The sequence below is a fragment of the Prionailurus bengalensis genome, chromosome A1 (genome assembly GCF_016509475.1).
Source record: "Prionailurus bengalensis isolate Pbe53 chromosome A1, Fcat_Pben_1.1_paternal_pri, whole genome shotgun sequence".
Classification (NCBI taxonomy): Eukaryota; Metazoa; Chordata; class Mammalia; order Carnivora; family Felidae; genus Prionailurus; species Prionailurus bengalensis.
In genome coordinates, this window is record NC_057343.1 from 58,165,761 (window position 1) to 58,189,824 (window position 24,064).

Here is a 24,064-nt window from a genome sequence, read left to right on the forward strand (position 1 = left end):
TTTTTTTTTTTTCCAGATAACGTACATCTTCAGAGATTTTTACAAAAAGAGGTATTTTGTTCTCTATACACTTTATGTTTGTTCTCTCGTTCTCAGTTATTTTTCAGTTCTGTATCTTCTTTAGTTCTCATTTTTCTTATGGTAACTTGCAAGAATATTTTTCTGCCATTAAAAATATATATAAAGTTTTATACTATAAAAAAATCGCACTTTTCTTACAAGGATGATGCCTCTGGCAATAACATACATCTATATTTTGAGAATGTTTTTTAAAAATTCTGTAATGTTGAGAAGTCTTTGTTTTAGTATGCTTAGTGTCTTGAAGTGACTTATAAATTGTCTCTAAAGTTGAAAATAAAACTAAATGTATAATAAATTTTTATCAAGGTTTCAGTAGTAGCCCTTTAGCATACAAATGTGCTTTAAATCCCAGCTCTACAAGTATCTAAGTCTTTATTCTTTGGCAAGTTATTTTTCTTCTGTGTCTTTTCATGTTCTCCTTAATAAAATACGGATGATAACACCTATCCCAGTGAATTATCGCAAAGATTTAATGAAATAATAGAGGTAAATTACATGTGACAGGTTTTGTTACATAATGAGCATTTTGGAAGTACATTCACTTTTAACAGAAAGAATAGATGCTAAATTAAAGAAAAATGATCTTAAGAAGGCAAGACAGGATTAGATATATATGATTAAAAGTTATATGTCCATATCACCAATTCAGTTATATCTGAATGGGTTTTTATTTGAAATTAATCCTTTAGGAGACTAATCAAAAATTCTACCAGAGTATTATTTTAATAAAATGTCCAGTGAGCCTAAAATGTTCAAGATGAGTCTTTTTCCTAAGCAAAGGTTGACTTTACACCCCAAATACCAAGAGACATTAATTTCTGATGACACAGAAAAGTATGAAACACCATAAATTTGTTTATTTAATAGACATATCCAAGAACTTATTATATGCTAGGTATTATGTTATATATTGGGTATATATTGGTGAATGAAATAGTCATAGTCTGTTCCCTTAATAAAATATAGTTAGATGGCACTCATGATGGAGAGACAGATAAAAAGCACGTAAAACAACAAAAATCAATGTCACTGAAAAGTATAAGTGCTCTGATTAAAAATGGAAGATGCTGAGGTAAAGATTAATAGGATCAGAGATGGCAAGGCTTCTTAGAGTTTTCAAGGTAGACAGAGGTCAATGAGAAATATGAGGTAAGTCCAGAAACCCCTTACCTCATCAGAACTTGGGGAGCCCAAGAATACTGTCTGTGATAGGTTCCAAGGCTCTGTGGAGGAGGCTTCACAGCAGCTCTGTACAAGTCTCCCATCCTCTTGTGTTCTTTCTGGAACACACTGATCACAATGCATTTTGCCAAGACTCAAATTAGCAGTGGTTCAAATCTTTGCCTTGGTGATCTATTTAGATGTATATAAGATCAGCGGGGCTCCATGGTAGTGCTTCAGCCTTATGGACAGCATATATACTGGGATCCTATATGCAAACAATGTGTGAGGTCTGATCCAGCAATATTTCAAGACATTTTGAAAGTGCTTCTCTCAATGGTTTCTTTGAGTCCATTTTCCTAGTACCTCCAGGCTATTCCCTCCAATTCCAACCCATCTCACAACATTACTAGAGGCCTTCCTTTGTGTTCTTCTCCTAATCACTTTCCTCATAAAGTGTCCCTTGTTTGTATCATAATAGACTCAGATAGCTGTCTAGGGGGAAAAAAAAGGAATGACCCATTAAAACTAAAAAAAAACAAACAAAAACTTTTATGAGATTAGCAACTGGAAAAATTGATATGATTTTGTTAACAGTTTTTATTTTTTAAAGTTTATCTATTTTGAGAGATTTGAGAGGAGCAGAAAAAGAGGGAGAGAGAATCCCAAGCAGGCTCCATGCTGTCAGTGTGGGACTGGACCCTAGAAACCATGAGATCATGACCTCAGCCAAAATTAAGAGTCAGATGCTTAACCTACTGAGCCACCCTGGGGTCACTCGTTAACAGTTTTTGTAAACAACTTGAAGAAAGAAGGTTTTTGTCTGATCATTCTTTTATTCTCTAAAATTTGTATCATATTTACCACAGTAAAGGAAAAGGAAGAAGAAGAGAAAAAAGAGAAAAGAGGAAAAGAAGAGAAGAAAGAAAGCAAAGGGAAAGGAAACTGCTTCATCAGTGTGTTAAAATATATCATATCAAATCAAAGCAGCATACCCTTCCACATATGTGTTTAGTCATGGAATCAGTAATGGGTAATGCGTTCATCAGAGGATGAACAGGCTGAGGGGAAAGGAGAAACCAAAAAGAATTCACCTTTCTGATTTAAACATTGATTTGACTACCTTGTCAATGACTCATTTATGCAGGGGATATTTATTTTTTCTTCACTATATGGCAGGTGCTGTTGTACATACTAGAAAGACAAGAGTGAATAATATAGGCAGAAATTCAGATCAGCAACTTGAATTAGCAACTTAAAATTTGAGAAAGAACAGGGGCGCCTGGGTGGAGCAGTTGAGTGACCAACTCTTGATCCTGGCTCAGCTCATGATCTCAGGGTTGTGAGATGGAGCCCTGCCTCAGGCTGAAGGTAGAACCTGGTTGGGATTCTCTCTCTCCCTCTCTTTCTCTGCTCCTTCCCTGAGAAGGAACAGTTTTAGGAGTCAGCTTTTAGAAGTTTATTTTGTGATTCTACGAATCTTAAGGCATCCAAGTGATTTGAGATCAGAAGTTGGGTATGTGGCTGGCATACTGGAGTAATTTCTTTGGCTCTGCCATTCTGCCTCTAGTCTTTTAACTCTGTTAAACATAAATGACTTAAAGAGATAAGGGCAGGAGGTGGATATCCTTAGGCAATTTGCTAAATTATTTATTCCTTACCCACTTTTGTTCGAAGCTTATTTTTCTCATGACTCTGCGATCTTGGTTGCTCTGAAATTGATCTTTAGCAATTCAGCTCAGGCATTTAGTGTTGATTTATATATATATATCAACTTATATATATTTAAACTTTGCTTTACTTAAAATACTACATCTTGAATTGTTTTCACCTTAATGGACCATGACTTCACCAGATATTTGCCCTGGAACCCTCCACTTAATGTGAGTAGAATTCAGAAAGCTTAGGTTTTCAGCTCAGCTGAAAAGGGAAATGCCAAAGAGAAGTGGTTTTTTTTTTTCGTTGTTATACTTTCCATATTTATTTCTTCTAATAACTAACTTCTTATTTACACTCTCTTTCTCCAGTGGTTCTCAAAAGTGGAATGGGATGTACTGTGGATTCTTGCAGGGATAAGGGTACTCTAATAGCACTTAGTGGGCAAAACCCAGGATGCTAAATATTTTGGATTGGTGGAAGCATCTTCAACAAAGTACTGTCTTATCTGCAAATCTACTAACATTGTAAAATACAAATGGCTTGCTATGTTATAATTTAAATAAGTCCATCTCCTGTCACCTATAATAAGAGTTCTGTCTCTTGGTTATATTAGCCAAGGTCTTCGCTAATCTTTCTGATTGCTGCAATTATCTCTAATCACTTCAAGTCAATCATATAGAAGTTCAGGCTTTCAATCTGGATTTATTCAGTGTTAACACGTTAGCAAGAATGACTTCTATAGACTTAGCACTATACCAAGTACTATAATATAAGCATGATCAACATAATGGTCCCTGACCAGCAGGTGCTGGAAACAACAGAGATATTATCCAATAAATAATACCTGTGTGATAAGTACAACAAAACCATTTATAAGTTTAAAATCTAGTGGCCTTCATGCACTCCTTTCCATTCCCTACACATGCAAATGTAAGGTCTACCCTAGATCTCAATAAACAGAATAACCATTAGGTGATGGATGTTGATTGGTTCTCAGAATTGTCAATATTTCAAAATTACAAATTTCACAAAAATATCTGGATATTTGAATTCTTTTGAAAATAAAACAGAAAAGCAAAAACTGTGAATCTGTAATACAGATGCAGCTATGCTATTGGCAACAGTTAACCAGAGATGAGCCTTAGCTCTCTGCTTTAGATAATGTATGAGTCTCCTATTTGCCATGGTCATCCTATATCCAGCTTCACTCACATGTGTTACCTGCCCAACTCCTAACGGCATTTGAATTTCTACCTAATCTACATCTTCGGGGATGACAACACTTTTATATCAATCAACAGTTTTGATTCATATATTTCTTTATAATTGCACATAAACTTTACATTTTAGACTGCTTGCATATTATTTCTGTGTTGTTATTTCATACTACTGAAAAGAACAGCTTTAAATCCAAATGACAGCCCTGCCTTAGTTTAAAGCTGAAGTCCTCTTTTCTGCTTATTATGGATCTTTGATAAGAAATACAATTGCTGAGAAGTCTGTTTTGCTTGCTGTTTGCTACGAGCATTGTGAGGCCTTTCCTGAATGTAACCCGCTGTGTAGTAGAATGGGTTGTAAACCTTCCTAAATGTAGTCTGATATGTGATGGAATGAGTGATTGTACATAAACTAACCGGCATTTCTCGCTTCTGTAAACCTGCTTGCTTAGCACATTCCTCACCTACCCTACCCCCTTCCCCCTTCCCCCTTTTTCCTCCCGCCACAAGTAACGGACAAAGCCTTCCCGCCAAAGGACAGACAAAGGACGCCCAATCAGAGAACAACAAATGTCCTTACTTTAAAATCAACTAATCAGGCCCCTCATAATTTGAAACCTCCCCTGTGCTATTTGTCTCTGTCTATAAAAGCGCTGTACCAACCCTGATCGTGGCCTCTTGCGTCACCGGCAACGAGTGCGCGGGGGACCAGGTTCGAACCTGCAATAAACGACCCTTGCCGCTTGGCTTTGACTTACGACTCTGGTGGACTTTTGTGGGAGGTTTCGGAACTTCGGGCATTACACTACCTGTTTATTATTTATGCCATATGTCACATTTCACATATTATAAATAATTTAATATATGTGAGCAATTCATTGTGACTCAATATTACCTTCCTAGCAAATGTTTATTTACAGTAGGTGCAGCAATAGATATACATGTATATACTTTTGAGGACTGTATGGAAAGGTAATTTTACAGGTTTGAAAACTGAGAGTTAAAGAAATTGGTCCATTTTTCTAAGGTCATGGAAGATGTGATTGAGCAAAGATTTTATCCCAAATCTATTTGACTTCAAAACTTAAATCTTGCCAATTTGCCTTAATTATTGTATATGATTTAACTTTTTTTTAAATATTATAAACAACTTGCAAATAAAAACTACCCATATTTAGGTGACTCGTGATGGTTAAAATCAATGTCTTGATATAATAAAAGGAGCTGAAATCTCAATACAAAACTTAGCTTTTTAGAAATGTTTCAATTTGCAATCATTTTAAACCTATGTGAGCTCCAAAGGAGAATACACTTAGCATTTCATAATTCCCCCTATAAGACATAATAATGTTACTTACTACTTTTATTCACTCAACAAATATTGAATACCCATAGTTTATTAAGCACTATACTAGATACTAAGAAAAGAGAACGTTGAACAAAGTCCTTAAAGAAATTAAGTTCCAGTTGAGGTATAGAAAATGATGAAAAACAGAACGTAAATTCAGAGCAAAATGCTAGGTAGTCATAATAGCCATGAACCAAATAAAACATGGTGACAATGGTATAATTTGTCTTAGAAAGTGGTTTGGGCAGGATTCTCAGATAAGATGACATTTGAAAGAGACCTAAAAGAAACAAAATCACAAATGACATGGAATCCTAAAAAAAGATATTTTAAGTGGTAGGAATAGACTTCTTTGAAATGTGAACATGCTTAGACTGCTGTAGTCAGGAGTTCAAAAAAAGAGAGAGGAAAGAAAAGAAAAGAAAAGAAAAGAAAAGAAAAGAAAAGAAAAGAAAAGAAAAGAAAAGAAAGAAAAGGAAAGAAAAAAAGGAAGGGAAGGGAAGGGATGGGAAGTGAAGGAAAGGAAAGGAAAGGAAAGGAAAGGAAAGGAAAGGAAAGGAAAGGAAAGGAAAGGAAAGGAAAAGAAAGGAAAAGAAAAGAAAAAAGAAGAGAAAAAAGAAAAAGAAAAAAGAAAGAAAAGAAAAGAAACGAAAAGAAAAAAGAAAAGTCAGGAGTTCAGTGTAGCTGGAGGAGCAGAATATTAAGAGATCAGAATAGCCAAGTTACCTGTGGGTACATGTATGTTACTGGTGCAGGATGGAAGCTTCATTTCCACTCCCAATGTTTTGTTTTGTTTTTTTGTTTTTTGGGTTTTTTTTTGTCTTTTGTTTTTTGGGTGTTTGTTTGTTTGTTTTTTCAGGGAGATACTGGTTTTCTACTGCCCTCTCTGCTCTGTGTCTCATGTGCCATAGAGAAGTAGGAAAGATATTTGTGATTTCTTTAGAGATTCTGTGAATGCGCTAGTTATGTTCCTCTCTATCCTTTTTCTTGGAAAATAATATATCTGCAATCAGCCTTCTTTTCCATTTCTCTACTCCAGGAATAATAAAGGAAAGTTCCAGTAAAGTGGATGTGGATAGGAGCAGGATGCTAAAGCTTGGGAGAAGAAGCTCAAATATCAGTACTAAGATCCCTCTTACTTTTTTATTATATGTGTGATGGGAAATCAATGCAGGTTTCATTTTTAAATGATCACCTTAATCAAAATCATTGGAATTCTAAAGAATTCCAAGAAAGGAACTCAGGAGTGTGTTAAGGGTAAAGAGCCCTACTGTGAAAAGGTAATAGTCTGTGTTATATACTGATAAAGGATTAAAAAGATACTTTCTTGAAATTAGACAATCACTATCTCTCTATCAATGCAGTGTTTGGTGCTAGCTCTGCCTACTTCTTAGTTGGAATGATTTTCTTTTCTTTTTTTCTTTTAATTTGGGAGAGAGAGCATGCATGTGAGTGGGGGAGAGTGGTGGGGGAACGAGAGAGAAAGAGAGAGAGAGAGAGAGAGAGAGAGAGAGAGAGAGAGAAAGAGAGAGAGAGAGAGAGAGAGAGAGAGAGAGAGAGAGAGAGAGAGACTCTTAAACAGGCTTGTAGGGCCCGATGTGGGGCTCGATCCCACAACCCTGGGATCATGACCGGAGCCCAAATTAAGAGTCCAGTGCTCTACCAACTGAGCCACCCAAGGGCCTAGTGAGCATAGATGCAAACTAACTGTATAGGGGTTTATTAACTTATGAACTTGACTCAATTTAGCTTTGCCAGGTATCCATCTCAGCCAACATTCTAAGCAAGAGAAAATTAGGGTCCTGTCCATTATGTTTTCAACAATAAACTGCAAACCCAGTACTCTGTCTGGAATATTTAACACATTGTTGCTAAATGAATCAATATTATTGTGTGTTTGTGTGAGAAGGAAATCTGGTTTAGCATCTGTTTCATTGTCTGAGTATAATGCATGTATAATGATCTGCATATGGAAATGAGTGGCTATTGCACTTCGTTTCCTGAATTTTATCTTTAAATGGTAAATTTTATATGTAATATTAATATTTTATATATTTTAGAGGGATCTGTGGGTATATTAAGTTTTGACAAACAGCAATCTCCATACACATTTAGAACATAAATTTTGGAAGAATGGCTCCCTTAGTGCTGCTTGAAAACATCTTACTTATTTGGCAATAGAAGCTGTTTCCCAAAACACCTTTAACCCAGATTCCTTGCCTGTAAACACAAAAACATAAATGTATAAACACTAGTTCACAAAAAAGTCAATTGAAATGCTTTAGAAGAACAAGAAAAAGAAATGTTTTAGCAATAAAAATATATGTACATCAGGTTTGAAAGCAATAGACCATGTTGCTGGTTGTAGCATATTTCAGTGAGCCTTTCTGTAGTAGTGAATTCACAACGCTAATGCTGTCCAACACTTTCTATAAACTTTCTGTTTATAGAAGTAAACTGATTTCTATAAGTTACCTTTACTTTTTCAATGCATAAAATCTTTATAAAACCTACTTTTCAAGACCTAAAAGAAATGTAAATTCTGCAGCTTTTCTTGCTTTTCAATTTGGTAAAATTTTGTTATACTGCCTGTGTCTATATATTTGTTCCTGTTTTATTGCATATGTTATTTTATTTTAAAATATTTATTTATTTACTTTGAGAGAAAGAGAGAGAGAGAGAGAGAGAGAGAGAGAGAGAGAGAGAGTATCCCAATCAGGTTCCGCACTCTTAGTGCAGAGCCCAAGGTGGGTCTCAATCTCACGAACAATGAGATCATGATCTGAGCTGAAATCAAGACTTGGACGCTTAACCATCAGTTTGCACAGGTTATCGTCAGAGTCTTACTCACTATACTCTTCTTTTTCTTATCGCCCATATCCCCAGAATTGTTATAGAAGCCAAAATAAGTTGGTTGGATCTCACAACTAATCAGAATAGCAATCAGATGTGTAATGTTAAAAAAATAAACATAATTAAATTCTCTATGTTTTGGCCATGTTGAGCATTTACATAATTATTTTGTATAAAAAAGATTCATTATAGGGGTTCCTGGTTGGCTCAGTCAGTTAGCCATGTGACTCTTGGTTTTGGGTCAGGTCACGATCTCATAGTTTTATGAGTTCCAGCCCCATATTTTGCTTTGTGCTGGCAGTGTGGAGCCTGCTTGGGATTCTCTATCTCCCTCTCTCTGTCCCTACCCTGATCCCACAGTCTCTCTCTCAAAATAAATAAATAAACTTAAAATTTTGGGAAAAAAAAAAGATTCATTATAAATCATTTAGGATTTTAATCTCATCACAATGTTTATACTATCCTGGCAAAAGAAAGCTTTAAATGTATTTCACTGTAATCAGTTTGATCCAGGTTCCAACACTATTATCATACAAGTTCTATCTTTTTTGTCATCCTTTTTTTACCGCCTTTTTTTCATATTTTTTTGTTTGTTTGTTTTATTCTTCTACATCTTATCACTGAGGAATCTCAGAGCAGGTCAAATTACTAAATCTGACTTTATCATAATAAAAAAGTAAGGTTGAAATTTCTATGCTTGCCATTGGCATAAAATTGAATGATAAATATGATCTTGTGACTAATCCTTGTTAATAATGATTTATCAGACTAAAAATTTGAATCCATTACATTATTTTCAAATTAGGAGGAGAATTATTAATATACAACTTAATCATTGGATATAAACCTCAAAATATTCATAGAATTATATTTTAAGAATATAAAAGATCTTAAGGATTATTTAGTTCTGCCATTTTGTTGAAAAGGGAATAGATAGTGGAGACATCTTTCAGTTGTCAAATTATAGATTTTTAGATTTTTTATATTATATAGGATATTAATATAATTATTTTACTCTATAAGAAAGAAACTGAAGACTGGATACGTTAAGTATCTTGTTATTGGTTACTCTGCAAATAATGTATATGCTTGGCTTACAACATTTGGTCTGTTTTGACTTCTATCCAAACATTTATAGTGGGTTTTTTTGAGAACAATTCTTTCATTATATTTTTCAAAAAAACAAATACATACTATAAAATATTTCTTAAAAATGGAAAATAAGTATGTAGAATTCTTCAAAACTATATATTCAGATGTCACCATAGTCCATAATTAGTGTGTTTTGAATGATACTCTGATAAAGACAAACTGAATTTTCCTATCACCCAGGAAAGACAATTTTTTGCATTTCCCTCAGCATGGGTCATCAGATACAAGACACTTTAGATATTGACTTGAGACTAGAACTCACATCTTACTGTTTAATCCTGAATTCATGTTGACTCATATGGTCAGTCTCAGGATGATGATCATTGAGATTTGCAGAATGTGGAGTCTTTTTAAATGGTTGGTACAAAGTAAATAATTAAACCAGGAAAAGTTGCATTAATACAACTAAGTGAAATTTAAAACACTTCATTTTAACAAGGATTATTTAAGTAGTTCTACAGTAGATATTTTATTCCAAATTTTTGTATTTATTTAAATGACCTTGCATAACCATTAGAAGTAATCTGTGTGCTTTGGTGAGGTTTTTGTTTTTGTTTTTTAAATAATGTGTCTCAAGTTTTGGAATATTAAACTTTAAACCTTGCAAGCTAGAACAGATATAAAGGCAAATGTGTAAAGTGCTATTCATATTTATAATAATACAAACATATGATAGATGTTGTACCCCACAAACATGGTCTCATAAATTATTTCAAGGTGATGACATAGGCATAATAAATCATGTCATAAAACACCATTTTTCAGACTGCATTTGAAATGTTGTTAGTGTGGAGAAAAATTCATGATATCTCTTATCTCATGAGTGATAATTCATGAATAAGGGAATGATTTAGAATGCTTAATCTTAAGTATTTCTAAAACTAACACATTAATTTACTAATATAAAGTTGAATCTTGTACTATCAATGAAAGACTTCAGAAAGTCTCTTAAATGTTTACTCATTGTGAAATTAATTGATCTCTAATTTGCCTGCTGAAAGTATAATAATTCAGCAAACTCCTAACAAGTAAATCTATTGTATTTTTTTAAATTTTTGTAAATGTTCACTTATTTTTGACAGAGAGAGAGAGAGAGACAGAACATGAGCAGGGAAGGGGCAGAGAGACAGAGGGAGACACAGAATCTGAAACAGGCTCCAGGCTCTGAGCTGTCAGCACAGAGCCCAATGCGGGGCTCGAACTCACAGATGGCGAGATCATGACCTGAACTGAAGTCAGACACTCAATCGACTGAGCCACCCAGGTGCCCCAAGTAAATCTATTTTAAAGGGGATACATTCATGCAACAACATTTTTGGAACATCTACATGAAACAGATATTAATGCTGTAGCCACACATGTTCAAGAAAACAATAGACTTTGCCTTTCCTGTCCTCATTGGACAAACTGTAGAAAAGGCTGTTTCATTGGTATCTTAATAGCCACCAACTTCCCAAGAAATGCGTTTCTTACTTAAATCCTCTACCTTTCTATAGTGTGATTATCTACACAGATGAACTTGATATATTTTTACTATTAAAATTATTATTATCTTTATGATGTTTGTTATTGTTCTTTGTATATCTCTAGGGAGAATTCTAAACTTCTAGTAGGCAGGAGTCGATAAATTCCAAATTTTTTTACATGAGGAGACTTATAATAAAGGACTGTTTTCTGGAATTTGGAATAACAAAATGGATTACTGTTGCCACCTCCAGAAATAAAGAAGTCAAACAACTACTAGAGTTGCTGGAATACAGGAAGAAAAAGAAAGGAATACTAGAAGATGCACTTTAAACCAAGGTGACATACTGTCACTCTTATATGGGTCCAGAAAAACCTGTTCTATTGGATAAAAGGAAGCACTTTATGGTGTCAGATATCATATAAATCCAAGTACAGAGATGAACACTTGTAAATGGTAAAAAATAAAAGAAAAATATGGACTATGTTTCTTTTGGTTGAAGAAATATTGATATAATAAACTATATCACTAAAGTCTATAATTCAAAACATATGCCATTAATACAGCTGAATGATTCTAAGATGGCTAATTTAAATTTGATGGGAAAGTATTTTAGGGTAAAAAAAAAGTGCAACAATAATAATCATACTTTGGGTCTTTTTAAATATAAGCACAATCTGGGGCACTTGAGTGGCTCAGTTGGTTGAGTGGCCAACTCTTGATTTCTGCTCAAGTCGTGATCCCAGGGTTGTGGGATTGAGCCCTGCATAGGGCTCTGCACTGACTGTGGAGCCTGCTTAAGATTCTTTCCTTACTCCCCCCACCCCGTCCCACTTCCCCACTTGCACTCTCTCTCTCTCAAAAAAAATAAAATAAAATAAAAATAAATAAATAAATAAATAAATAAATAAATAAATAAATGTATAGCCTTTAACCCATAAATTCATGTGTTACTTGTAGGAACCAAAGATAATGTCAGCCATCATCACTCAAAGGTTCCTTCATTCATTCTGTACCACTTTGTTACTAAGTTACTAAGGGTAAGACATGTGTGAAAAAGGAAAGGAATATTTATTAGCACAAACTGTTTGAAATTCATGCAATGAAGAGAATATTTAGGAACACTGTCTTTGAATATTCTGAAAAAATGCTGTTTACCATATCGGATGGCACAGGTCAAAAAACGTTTGTTTATTAAAAGAAAGTTCAAATTAAAAATTTACCCAGAAGGAAGTTTGCCTTCTTTTCCCTTCTCATTGTCTTTATTTTCATTTTCAGGCCTATTCCAGAGACTACTGAAGAAACTCAGAGAAAAGGCTCAAGTAGCACTGTTTCTCAGATACACTCACAACAATACTTATAAAATCATCTTATTAGATTATAAAATAATTTTTTACAGTATTTTTGCAATTTTTGTGTAGTATTTATAGCAATTTTTGTAGTATTTGGGGAAATATTATATGACTTGGAATACACAGCATAGAACCATAGAATTTTAAATTGATATAAGATAATAAACATAATTAATTACAGAATAAATACTGCTTCAATCAGATTCACTTAGGAAACATAAAGGGAATGGGTTAACATTTTGTTAATTTAATAGAATGATTAAACTGGTGAATTTTAATCATGTACTTTTTGTTCTATTTCAGTCTTTAGTAATTAACCATAATAATGGAGGAGAAATTGTGTAATTTAGGTCTTTCTTCCTGCTGAAATGATAGAGGGAAAATTAGGACACAAACCTCTATGGCCAAAATCATAATGTCTCTCCTAAATGAGATTGCCAAGTAAAATAAAAGACATCCAGTTAAATTTGAATTTCAGATAAACAACAATTAATTTTTTTTAGTATAAGTATGTCTCAAATATTTTACAGAATATTTACAATAAAATCTTATTTGATGTTTATCTAAAATTCAAATTACCTGCGTACCCTGAAATTTTATTTGCTAAATTCAGGAATCCTTACTCCTGAAGTCTCTAGAGCGTTATGTTTCAAGTGCATGCTTTTCTATTTACATCAAGCTAAAATAAATATACTGGCTCAGAATTTATGACTATGCCTTTATAATCATTTGTCTTTCAGTATTCCTAAATACCAAATTGGAAATAAAAAGGAGAAGGAATCACAGGTTTTATTCTTAACATGGTAACAAGGGGTGAAATTATACATGAGGTGTTAAGTATTGAGAACAACAGTAGGAGTATAAAATAATATAGTGAAGATCATCAGCAGATAAAAAATAGATGAAGGGCAGCTTTGTACATAGACCAGGTGAATCTTTTCCGTCATCTTGATCAACCAAAAAAAATATTTCCTACCACCCAGCCATTTTCTCTCAAAAGAACCACAGGTGCTTTATTTATAATTGGCCCCACGTCCTACCACATGAAAGCGAAAACACACATGCCATCAATGTAGCTATTAAGTAAAGGATTTCAGGGGAATTCATTTGGGGTTTTTGTTTGTTTGTTTGTTATGAATGAACAAATAGATCTTTGTGTACTGAAATGGCACAGTCAGAGATCACTGCTAAACCTTTTTTGTTTGCAGTATATCCATTGTGAAGACTGGAAGCTACAATTTGTTTACATGTCTTTTTCATTTTGATTTTTTTCCCCTTTTTCAGGTTACTTCACCACTAACAAAAACAATAATGCCAGAGGAAAAGATAGCTTGAACGAGACTGCATGATTGCTTTTCCAACTGAAATGAGTAGAAAATGAAAACACTTTAAATGAAGTGTCTCAAATAAACATTTAATTTAGGATAAGACAGCAACTGCATATATACCACCGTATCAAATATTGAAAGAGCATTTATAGAAGAGTTGAAAGACTCATTTGTGGAAAATAAGTGTAGCTCTAAAAGTGAGCTGCTGAGAGTAAATATGTAAAACCACATTTAAGCGGCATGCAATTAACGTGGATTTATACTAAAAAAATGAAAAACACGAGGAGATTTTAGGAATTACATATTTGAACAAGAAACTGTTTCGTTTCTCATCAAACACAAGCCTAGCTATGCAATGGATGCTCTTTAATGAGCTGTAGATTTCAAACAAACTGGAAGGTTATACATTCATACATTAGGAAAAGTAGATGTGGTATTGTCTCAATGCCTTTTATGTGTTTAAATATCCTATTCTTATCCACACTACATGCTTAAATCCCACTCTCTCCAGCCCTTATGATTTTACTCTTCTTTCTTCTTCATAATCCCTGCTTTTTATTGTCTCCCTCTCTGCCCTACCCAATTCTCATGTTTTCTATAATTAATATTAGCTTCTGTTCCTTGTCCTTGTCCATTATTTGGTATCAGTCTCACCTCACTTTATCCTCATATTTATTTCTAGCACATAATTTACTTTTGCCTTAATATCTGGGTATTTTAAACATTTGTCTATCCACTCAAGGCTATAACCCTAATAAACAGAAAGTGTTTTATATATTTGTATGTGTGTGTGTGTGTGTGTGTGTGTGTGTGTGTGTGTATATGTTTTATATATAAAAGAGAGAGAGAGTGTGTGTTTGCATATGTGCACGTGAGCAGGGGAGGGGCATAGAGAGAGAGGGAGAGAGAGAATCCCAAGCAGGATCCATGCTGTCAGTGTGGAGCCTGACATGGGGCTTGATCTCACCAAACTAACCATGAAATCATAACCTGAGCTGAAATCAAGAGTTAGACCTTAACTGACTGAACCACTCAGGTGCCTTAGAAAATGTTATATTTTTAATATATACAGAAATAGTATTGTCATAGAGTGCTTTGGTAGAGTGCTTTGTAAATCATAGAGCATTTAAAAAAGTTATATAATAGGTGCTTTTATTAGTTGCATTAATTGAAAATGATGTCATATCATACATGACTATAATAACCTTCTAACACACTAAGTAATAAACTATACCTAATTATATACAATATATAACTCTAACTATATTTAAAATGATATTAGTCACATGTGTATACACAAATCAAATTAAAATATATAATAGTTCCTAATAAACTAAATAGCAAACACCCTAGTAAATGATAGGTTGTCAAAATGTTAAGCAATTTTTCCTTTTATTAGTGCTATTTTTATCAAACAAGGAGGAGGTGGTTACCAATATATATGTTTATAGAAAAAATTGGAGCTGTCCTGACTGCTTCTAGAGCCAAAATACATTAGCAAAATAGAAACTCCAAATGATTTGCATTCATTGCCAAATGTTTTCTTGGCCCATATCAGTTATATTATTTTCTGCTGGTTCAGCATTCCAAAGATCAATTAAAAAAATGGAATTAAAAATGATAAAGTGGCTTTAGTTTTCTGATCTGATGTTAAAGAGACCTTCAGTTATTTCTTGCCTTGTTTACACAGAATCCTCTGTCAAGATATGATTTATTTTATTCTTATATCTTCCTACATAAATTTTTATATTTTGCATCCATATAAAGCTCCCAAATCTTTAAAGTATCTGTAGATCCATGATCTATTTTTCAAATATTTTGCAATGGAATGAAATTATCCATTAAAATAAGTTTCATTTCTGATGATAAAATACAAATTAAACTCTAATTATCAAGCCTAGATCAAAGGCCTATTCTGTCACGTAATTCACTGATTTATTCTTCATTTTTTTTCAAACTTTAATCATCTCTGTATCAAGCAATGAAAAAATAAACAAATCCTATGGATTGAAGGACATATTAATGGTAATTGGATTATCATTGTTTCATACTTAAATACCACCTTTTTTCAAACCATTATATGATCTTTCCACCCGGATTATTTAATTTTGCCCAGATAAATTTTGTTATTGGGTTGGAGCAAATTTCATCTCACTTAAATTTATTAAAAATTGTCTCATTTATTTAAACCTCTGCTAGCATTCAGACATCTTTTTCCTCATTGCAAATATTTAGGAATCTAAAAGATTAGATTTTCTCTGAAAGACATATTGATACATTGGAGATCTTCTCCCTGATGAATCTACATATCTAAGCATGAACAAGTAATGTTTACTTGTATTTAAGGGGCAAATCCACAGACTGTATTAAGAAGATCATGCCACCCACCAACTTCTTAAAATTTATTTTGTTTTTAATTTTCATTTATTTTTGAGACAGAGACAGAGTATGAGTGGGGAAGGGGCAGACAGAAAGGAAGACACAGAATCCGAAGCAGGCTGCAGGCTCCCATCTGCCAGCACAGAGCCTGATGTGGGGCTTGAACTCATGAACCGTGAGATCATGACCTGAACCAAAGTTATATACCCAACCAACTGAGCCACCCAGGTGCCCCAGCTACCCACCAACTTCTAAACTTCAATAGAAGTAAATCTGTGTTAGACATACTCATAGTTGTGTGATATGATGATGTCACAGTTTGAAGGACCTAACTTCAAGGACCTAACTTCAGTAGACCAATCCATAAGTCTAACAAGATCTTTTGTCTGTATCTAATAGCACCAGAAATCATAGTGTGGAAAAAGATGGTGACTGGTACAGTCTGAATGCTTGTGACTCTTACCAAATTCATATGATGAAATTCTAACCCCTAAAGATAATGATGTAAAGAAGCCGGGCCTTTGGGAGGCACTTAGGTCATGAAGGTGGAGCCTTCATGAATAGGATCAAGGTCCTTATAAAAGAGAACTTACAGAGATCCCTCACTCCTTTTGCTATGTGAAGGACAGCAAGAAGGCACTGGCTATGAACCAGCAAGAGAATTTTCACCAGAATGAGACCATGCTGGCATCTTGACCTTGGGCTTCTAGCCTCCAGAACTGTGAGAAATGAGTATCTGTTGTTTATAAGCTACTCAATCTGTGGTATTTGATTATAGCAGCCAAGTGGACCAAGACAGTGATCCGTCACACTTTTCATTTTGAAAATGCTCACTCTTTGAAGAGCGTGTGTATATTCCATTGTGTCACACTTGTTTGCTCTTTCGGTACTTCTTGATACAGATACTCATAAAAGACAAAAGAGCTGACATTATTACTGATATACACTGATATAAAACAGTAGTTTATAATACAAGGTAAATATGTTTCCAGCCTTGAGTCTTACTTTCCCAACTGGTATCCTCTACACAGGGTACCTGACCAATTGGGAGACAGGCTTATGGTGGACACACTCTCCTTTCTCCTCTCCTGTGGTCAGTGTCCACATTCCTGTAGATGCTTCCTGTGGTGTTGGTACTTTTAATAGCACTCACATTACCTTTGACATTAAAAGGGACCTGATCTATATCAAGTTTCTCTGCTCATAGGTGGTAAGAAAATAGCTGAAGAAAAATCTCAGGACATAATAATCTATAAACTGAAGTAGGAGATTTACAGAGTCACATGCAAAGAAATTTTATTTTCTGTGTTGTCTTTTAAAACAGACCCAAGATATCTGCATGGCAGGACAAAGCTTTTATCTCTGTCATAGCAAAGAGACCCCTGCCCGAGTGGCATAGCTCTCCAGCTCAGGAGAAAGACTTTCCTTATACATTTATTCACAGAAATATTGCTTTGATACTTTATTTTAAATTTTCTTTTTTTATCAAAAACTCACAAAATTACATCTACATTTTTATATCTGGAAAAAGAATATCAGAGTGATATTGTTATTTTATTTTAGGGTGCAAGCATTATAGTGCATTTGGCACAGATAAAAGAAACAGGATCTGGAACCCCACATGCTGGCAAGTGTGGTCCAACAGCAATAGTCTGTAACCCTCCAGGACTGTGTACCTTCAGTGAAACCAAATAGCATAAGCAGAAATTGATTTCCCAGGAGCCTAAAAAAGGCAAACTCTGTACCTCTCAGTGACCTTCTGTCTCAGGCCATTCACATTTAAACTGGGACATATGCAGACTTTCCTTTGGGTGTGAAGGCAAATCTCACCTATGCAGTTGACCTCTAATTCTGACAGTGGATATAGATTAGAAATCACTAGCATATAGACACTAGATTCCAGGGGCACCTGAGTGGCCCAGTTGGTTAAGCATCTGACTTCAGTTCCGGTAAGGATTTCACAGTTCATGGGTTCAAGCCCTGCATTGGGCTCTGTGCTGACAGCTCAGAGCCTAGAGCCTGCCTCAGATTCTGTGTCTCCCTTTCTCTCTCTCTGCACCTCCCCCACTTGCACTCTGTCTCTCTCTCTCTAAAAAATAAATAAACGTTAAAAAAAAAAGATTCTAATCAGTAGAGGGGCACCTGGGTGGCTCAGTTGAATCCAAATTTGGCTCAGGTCATGATCTCATAACTCCTGAGTTTGAGCCCTGCTCTGGGCTCTGTGCTGACAGTTCAGAGCCTGGAGCCTGCTTCTGATTCTGTGTCTCTGTCCCTCTCTCTCTCTGCCCCTCCCCTGCTCATGCTCTGCCTCTATGTCTCTGTCTCTGTATCTCTCAAAAATAAACATTAAAAAATTAAAAAATTAAGAAAGAAAAAATATTCTAATCAGTAGGGACTCTTGCAGTTGCTGTAGTGCCATCCTCAAACTGGAATGTAGCCAAAAGTGAGACTGTCCAGGATTAAGATTCTCCAGGTATCCCTTCAGAGGGACTCTTTAGCCCACATAACCAGTGGGCCTCAATAGGTATCATTTGAAGGCACCTTGGGCCAACAGAATATATCATAACATTATCTATAATAACTTGATGTAGTTCAAAACCTTACATTGTTATCACACCTTAAGAAAAACAGTGCCGAATATACAAACTATCTACTTGATAGTCATTTCATGTCCTCTAAAGTTACCTTTTCACTATAAAAGGTAACACACTAGATATGCTGAACTAGTCAATGTTGAATCTACCCACAGTCTACCTTCATTGGCACATTTTTATTTTCCAGAATATTGGTTTTATAACTAAGTGTGTGACCTGCTAAAAGTCCTGTTGCTTTTTTGCAGCAGAAGATAGTGATAATAATATAAGTTAAATCAACTATGTACTTTTGTGCTCAATTGCCTGCATATAAGCCATCCATAAATCCTTTTGAACAGTGCCTTCAAAATATATCCAGAATCCTGATACTTCCTACCACCTTCAGTGCGCCCAACCTCATCAGAAACACACTTGCTTGTCGTCTGTATTACTCTTGTAGCCACCCACTTGCTTTCTGGTTCCAATTTTGCCATTCTTTGTCTTCAATTCTGAATACTGCAATAATATTAATTATTTTAAAACTTAAACCAGATTACAACACTCTTCTGTTCAAATGCTCCAATGATTCCCATTTTCATTTAGAGTTTAAGCCAAAGACTTTACAGCTAAACGCCTATGCAATTCTGTGCAATCTGGCTTCTGACCTCATTTCCACTGTTCTCACTCTTAATTTTCTGTTGTAGCAACACTGTCTTCTTACTATTTTAAATATTATTTCCTTAGAGACTTTGCCCTCACAATTCCCTTGCCTATAATCTTCTTCCCTCAGATAGTTGTATGACTAATTGTGTGTTTCTATGTGTGTATAAGATATACATTGCCAAGGACTGAATTGTGCCCGTCTCAAATTCATATGTTAAAATTCTACTGCCAAATGTGATTTTATTTGAAGACAGGGCTTTTAGGAGATAATTAAGGTTAAATGAAGTCACTAGGGGTGGATTCCAATTTGATAGGATCGGTGCTCTTATGAGAAGAGGAAGAGAAAATAATCTCTCTCTCTTTCTCTCAGGACACAGTGAGAAGGCAGCCATGTATATAAGCCAGAAAGAGAACTATCACCAGAAACATAACCCTGCCAGACTTTGATTTTGAATTTTCCAACCTCCAGGACTGCAAGAAAATAATTTTCTTTGTGTAAACCATGCAGTCTGTGGTAGTTTATTATGGCAGCCTGAGCTAACAAATTCATAAATATATGCATTGTGTGTGTGTGTGTGTGTGTGTGTGTGTGTGTGTTTGCAAATGTTGATACATACCACCTGATCTTAACTTGGTAGTATTTTTGGACCAGTATTCAAATGTTTCCTAGGAACATTGCTTGAGGACTTACATTTGAGACAGTATAGTATGCCAATTTAAGCCTATTGTAAGTTAATATTCTGAGATCATTTTAATTAGGCTGTTTTAAGTCTGAATAAATCCATTACACCACCCAAAACAAACTCACGAAATCCTCAAGGAAACTCAGACAAATGAAAAAGAACACAGTAGGGAGAACAGAATGATTGCCCTGAGGAAAAAAGAGATGGAGACTATAGTGCTAAAGAAGGCATATATATAAAATAAAAAAGAGCATCGGCACATATCAATAATAGTTAAATGTCATGAAATCTTGTTTTGATTCTTTCAGTCCTCTTCACCTGAGGTTAAGTAATGTATGTACATTTAGCACGCTGTTAAACATAAAGGATTTGAATCACTTTGAGAAAATTTAAAAGACTTAAGCAGTGTTCTGATAAGCAGTCATCATTAGCAATACCTATGAGAATGGCTTAATTAGTGTATGCATTTCTTTACTTAACATACCAATACTATGTATTTGTGCTTCCTCAGCTACTGAGAATGATAGTGTGAGAACATCCTTTCCCTGCTTAACTCTTCTCTAAACCCACTCACAGTTGCAACTTTAATTCTGGTTGGCAATTGTGGAGCCAAATACAGGGTGAGAAAGCAATAAAGGTAAAACTCATTTTCTTGCTATTTTTCATCAAAGTCACATGCCCTGTTCCTCCTACCTCCCATACTAAATGTTGGAAACATGAACAAAGGTGAAAGAAGGGAAAGTGCTCTTTTTAAAAGTGTTTTTCTTTTCTTATGCTCTTACATCCATCCTGTTTTTTAGTCCTACAAGCTCTCCTGAGGACCAGTTTTTAAAGAGGTGATGAGGGCAAAATGTGGAAATAGTGTAAAAGTATAAGAAGAACAAATAGAACAGAGTAGTTCTGATTAATTCCACCCCTATCTTCCAATTAATTCAATCATAACTTCTCCTTAACCCTTATATTAGTTAGGACAATTAATGCAGGGTTTGCAATAAATGAGTCCAAAATCTCGGTGGCAAAATACAATAAAAATTACTTCTCATTTACACAAAGTTCATTTCAGATGTTCTTGGTTGGGAAACCATAGCTCTACTTCAAGAAGTAATTCAGGAAGCTAGACTCTTTCCAATTTGTGATATCACCATCTTTTACATGTGGGCCCCAATGACTCAAAGGAAGGTGAAAGAGTATAAAGGAGGTATATTGTGGCCAATGTCATTTAACTTTACATTCTGTTGCCTACAACTGGTCTCACATGGATGTAAAAACACAGACACTCACCATCATCAGCTCTATAGCTAGGTCTACAAGCCTTAGATGTCCCACTAGCCCTCTTCCCTGCCACACACCCCACCAGTGATTAACATTTATCTGTACATCAAATGTCTGTCTAGTTGTCTACTTTATTCCCAGTCTTTTCACCAATTTATAATTTATACATAAGCTAATAGTTCTTTATGGAATAGCTTGTGGTCTTGAATGTTTGCATTGCCCTGAAAAGATATATTTGTAGAATTCCAAGTTAGGCTTCTTCAAAGGATTATTGATGAGTGAAATTATTTAGTTTTATGCTTTTATGAGAACAATAAAATACATTAGGGACATTATGGACGAAATAGGATTTCTTAGAGAGGAATTAGAATCATCTTATATAACATCTTAAATCATCTTATATAACAATTATATTAAAAATGCTTCCAATGAACATTTAATGTTAAACAAAGTATATACATTGATGTTTGTACATCATTTTTTTTGGAAGAGGATCTAAGTGGAACTATGTAAGGACATGATGATCTTTTTATTATAGGAACAAAGTGATTTCTGGGAGAACAGAAGTGTGGCATATACACATGTTTTTTATAGTATGAGATTAAAAAAATAATGTTTATTCATTTTTAGAGAGACAAAGAGAGACAGAATGTGAGAGAGGAAGGGGAAGAGAGAGGGAGACACTGAATCTGAAGCAGGCACCAGGCTCTGAGCTGTCAGCACAGAGCCCAACGTGGGGCTCAAACCCACAAACTGTGAGATCATGACCTAAGCCAAAGTCGGAAGCCTAACTGCTGAGCCACGCAAGGGCCCCTGAGATCTTTTTTTAAGATAATTTTTTGTATGTCTATGAATTTCCTTTTGGGAGAAGAGACATTAGATTTTTCCCCCACAGAGACTGCAATATTTCATCTTGATAAGCTCAGGTCATAGCACAATGTTTGGCATATTTTAGGAGCTCAAATGCTTGCTAATTTGAGTTCCACAGTCGGAAGGGGGATTTTGGTTCCTTTCAGCTCTGCAGAACAGAGCTAAAAGCTGCTGGAGAAAGGTCATTGATTTCCATAGATAAAATAGAGAAAAATATCCTGCATCCATTTCTCTGATGAGGTGTACAAACCAAGCATAGGAAATGGACTCTGTAGCCAATAAAAATGACCATAGAGATAATTTTCTTTTAAATTTTTTTTAACATTTATTTATTTTTGAGATAGAGAGAGACAGAGCATGAATGGGGGAGGGTCAGAGAGAGGGAGACACAGAATCCAAAACAGGCTCCAGGCTCTGAGCTGTCAGCACAGAGCCCGACACGGGGCTCGAACTCACGGACCGTGAGATCATGACCTGAGTGAAAGTCGGCCGCCCAACCGACAGAGCCACCCTGGCGCCCGACCATAGAGATAATTTAAAGAAGGTTCTTTAAAGATGCAAAAATAAATTTTGGTGGAGTCATTTTATCCAGAGAAAGTCCTCATACAAATTTTTGGTTGTTATAGTAATATAGAAAGGTATCATATTCATACTATATGATGACTAGGAAATTATTAACATAAAATATATGAGCTAGACTTCATTTTTTAATATATTGTGGCTTTGACATTTTTATGTTTATTTCTTCTAATTTTACCTGATTAATTTACTGATAATTGTGTAAACTATTTCTTGTTCTCCTTAGAGGAAGAACTTGATTTTATGCTAATCCATATTATAAAAAAATCTCTATGTTTATTATTATCATATTATAATTCTATTATATTGCTCATTATTCACAGCTTGTTTTGTGAAGCATTGGAGACTGAAAGGAAAAAGTAGATAATTCCAGCCACAATAATATAGGGATTAGTTACAGAGGGAAAAAAAATCGATATGATAAGAGCTTAAACATACATATAGCAGTGGAATACAAGAGTTATATTCAACCTGGGGAAGACAGAAGTTATGTTGGAAAAAGAAACAAGGTGTTCCAAATGGAGAAAACTGCATACAAAGACACTATGTCATAACTTCACCAAATTATATAGTATTTTTGTTATTTGTCCATTATTTGTCATCCTTTTTTTTGACATTTTTAAATTGTATTTTTTTAAATTTACATCCAAATTAGTTAGCATATTGAGCAACAATGATTTCAGGAGTAGATTCCTTAATGCCCCTTACTCATTTAGCCCATCCCCCCCTCACAACCCCTCCAGTAAGCATCTGTTTGTTCTCCTTATTTAAGAGTCTCTTACGTTTCTCCCCCTCACTGTTTTTATATTATTTTTGCTTCCCTTCTCCTATGTTCATCTGTTCTGTGTCTAAAAGTCCTCATATTGAGTGAAGTGTCATTCTTAACCAACTGAACTAATTTGGGGTCAAGAGTATGACCTATTCATTTATGAAATCCTAGAACCTCCATGTCTGGCTTTCATTTATATTGTTCTTAGTAAAAGATTATGGGGTTATTGAACTGGCAAAAAGAAAAAATCTGATCTATGTTGATATTCTCCCTTAATCTTCTGGTGAATGTTGTCAGGACCATGGTGCGTTGTGGTGGTAATCAACGTTAAAGGGAAGTCATGTTTCTTTGAGGCCTTAACTATGAACCTAGTTAAATGATTTTGACATATAATCTTATTTAATTTTTTTAAGTTTTATTTATTTATTTTGAAAGAGAGAGAGAGAGGGAGAGAGAGAGAGAGAACATGAGCAGAGGAGGGAGAGAGAAAAAATCCCAAGCGGGTTCCACACTGTCAGTGCAGAACCTGATGCGGGGCTTGAATTCACAAACCGTGGGATCACAAGCTGAGCTGAAATCAGGAGTCGGACGCTTAACTGACTGAGCCACCCAGGCTCCCCATAATCTTATTTAAACTTAAACCCTGTGCTATGAGGTACA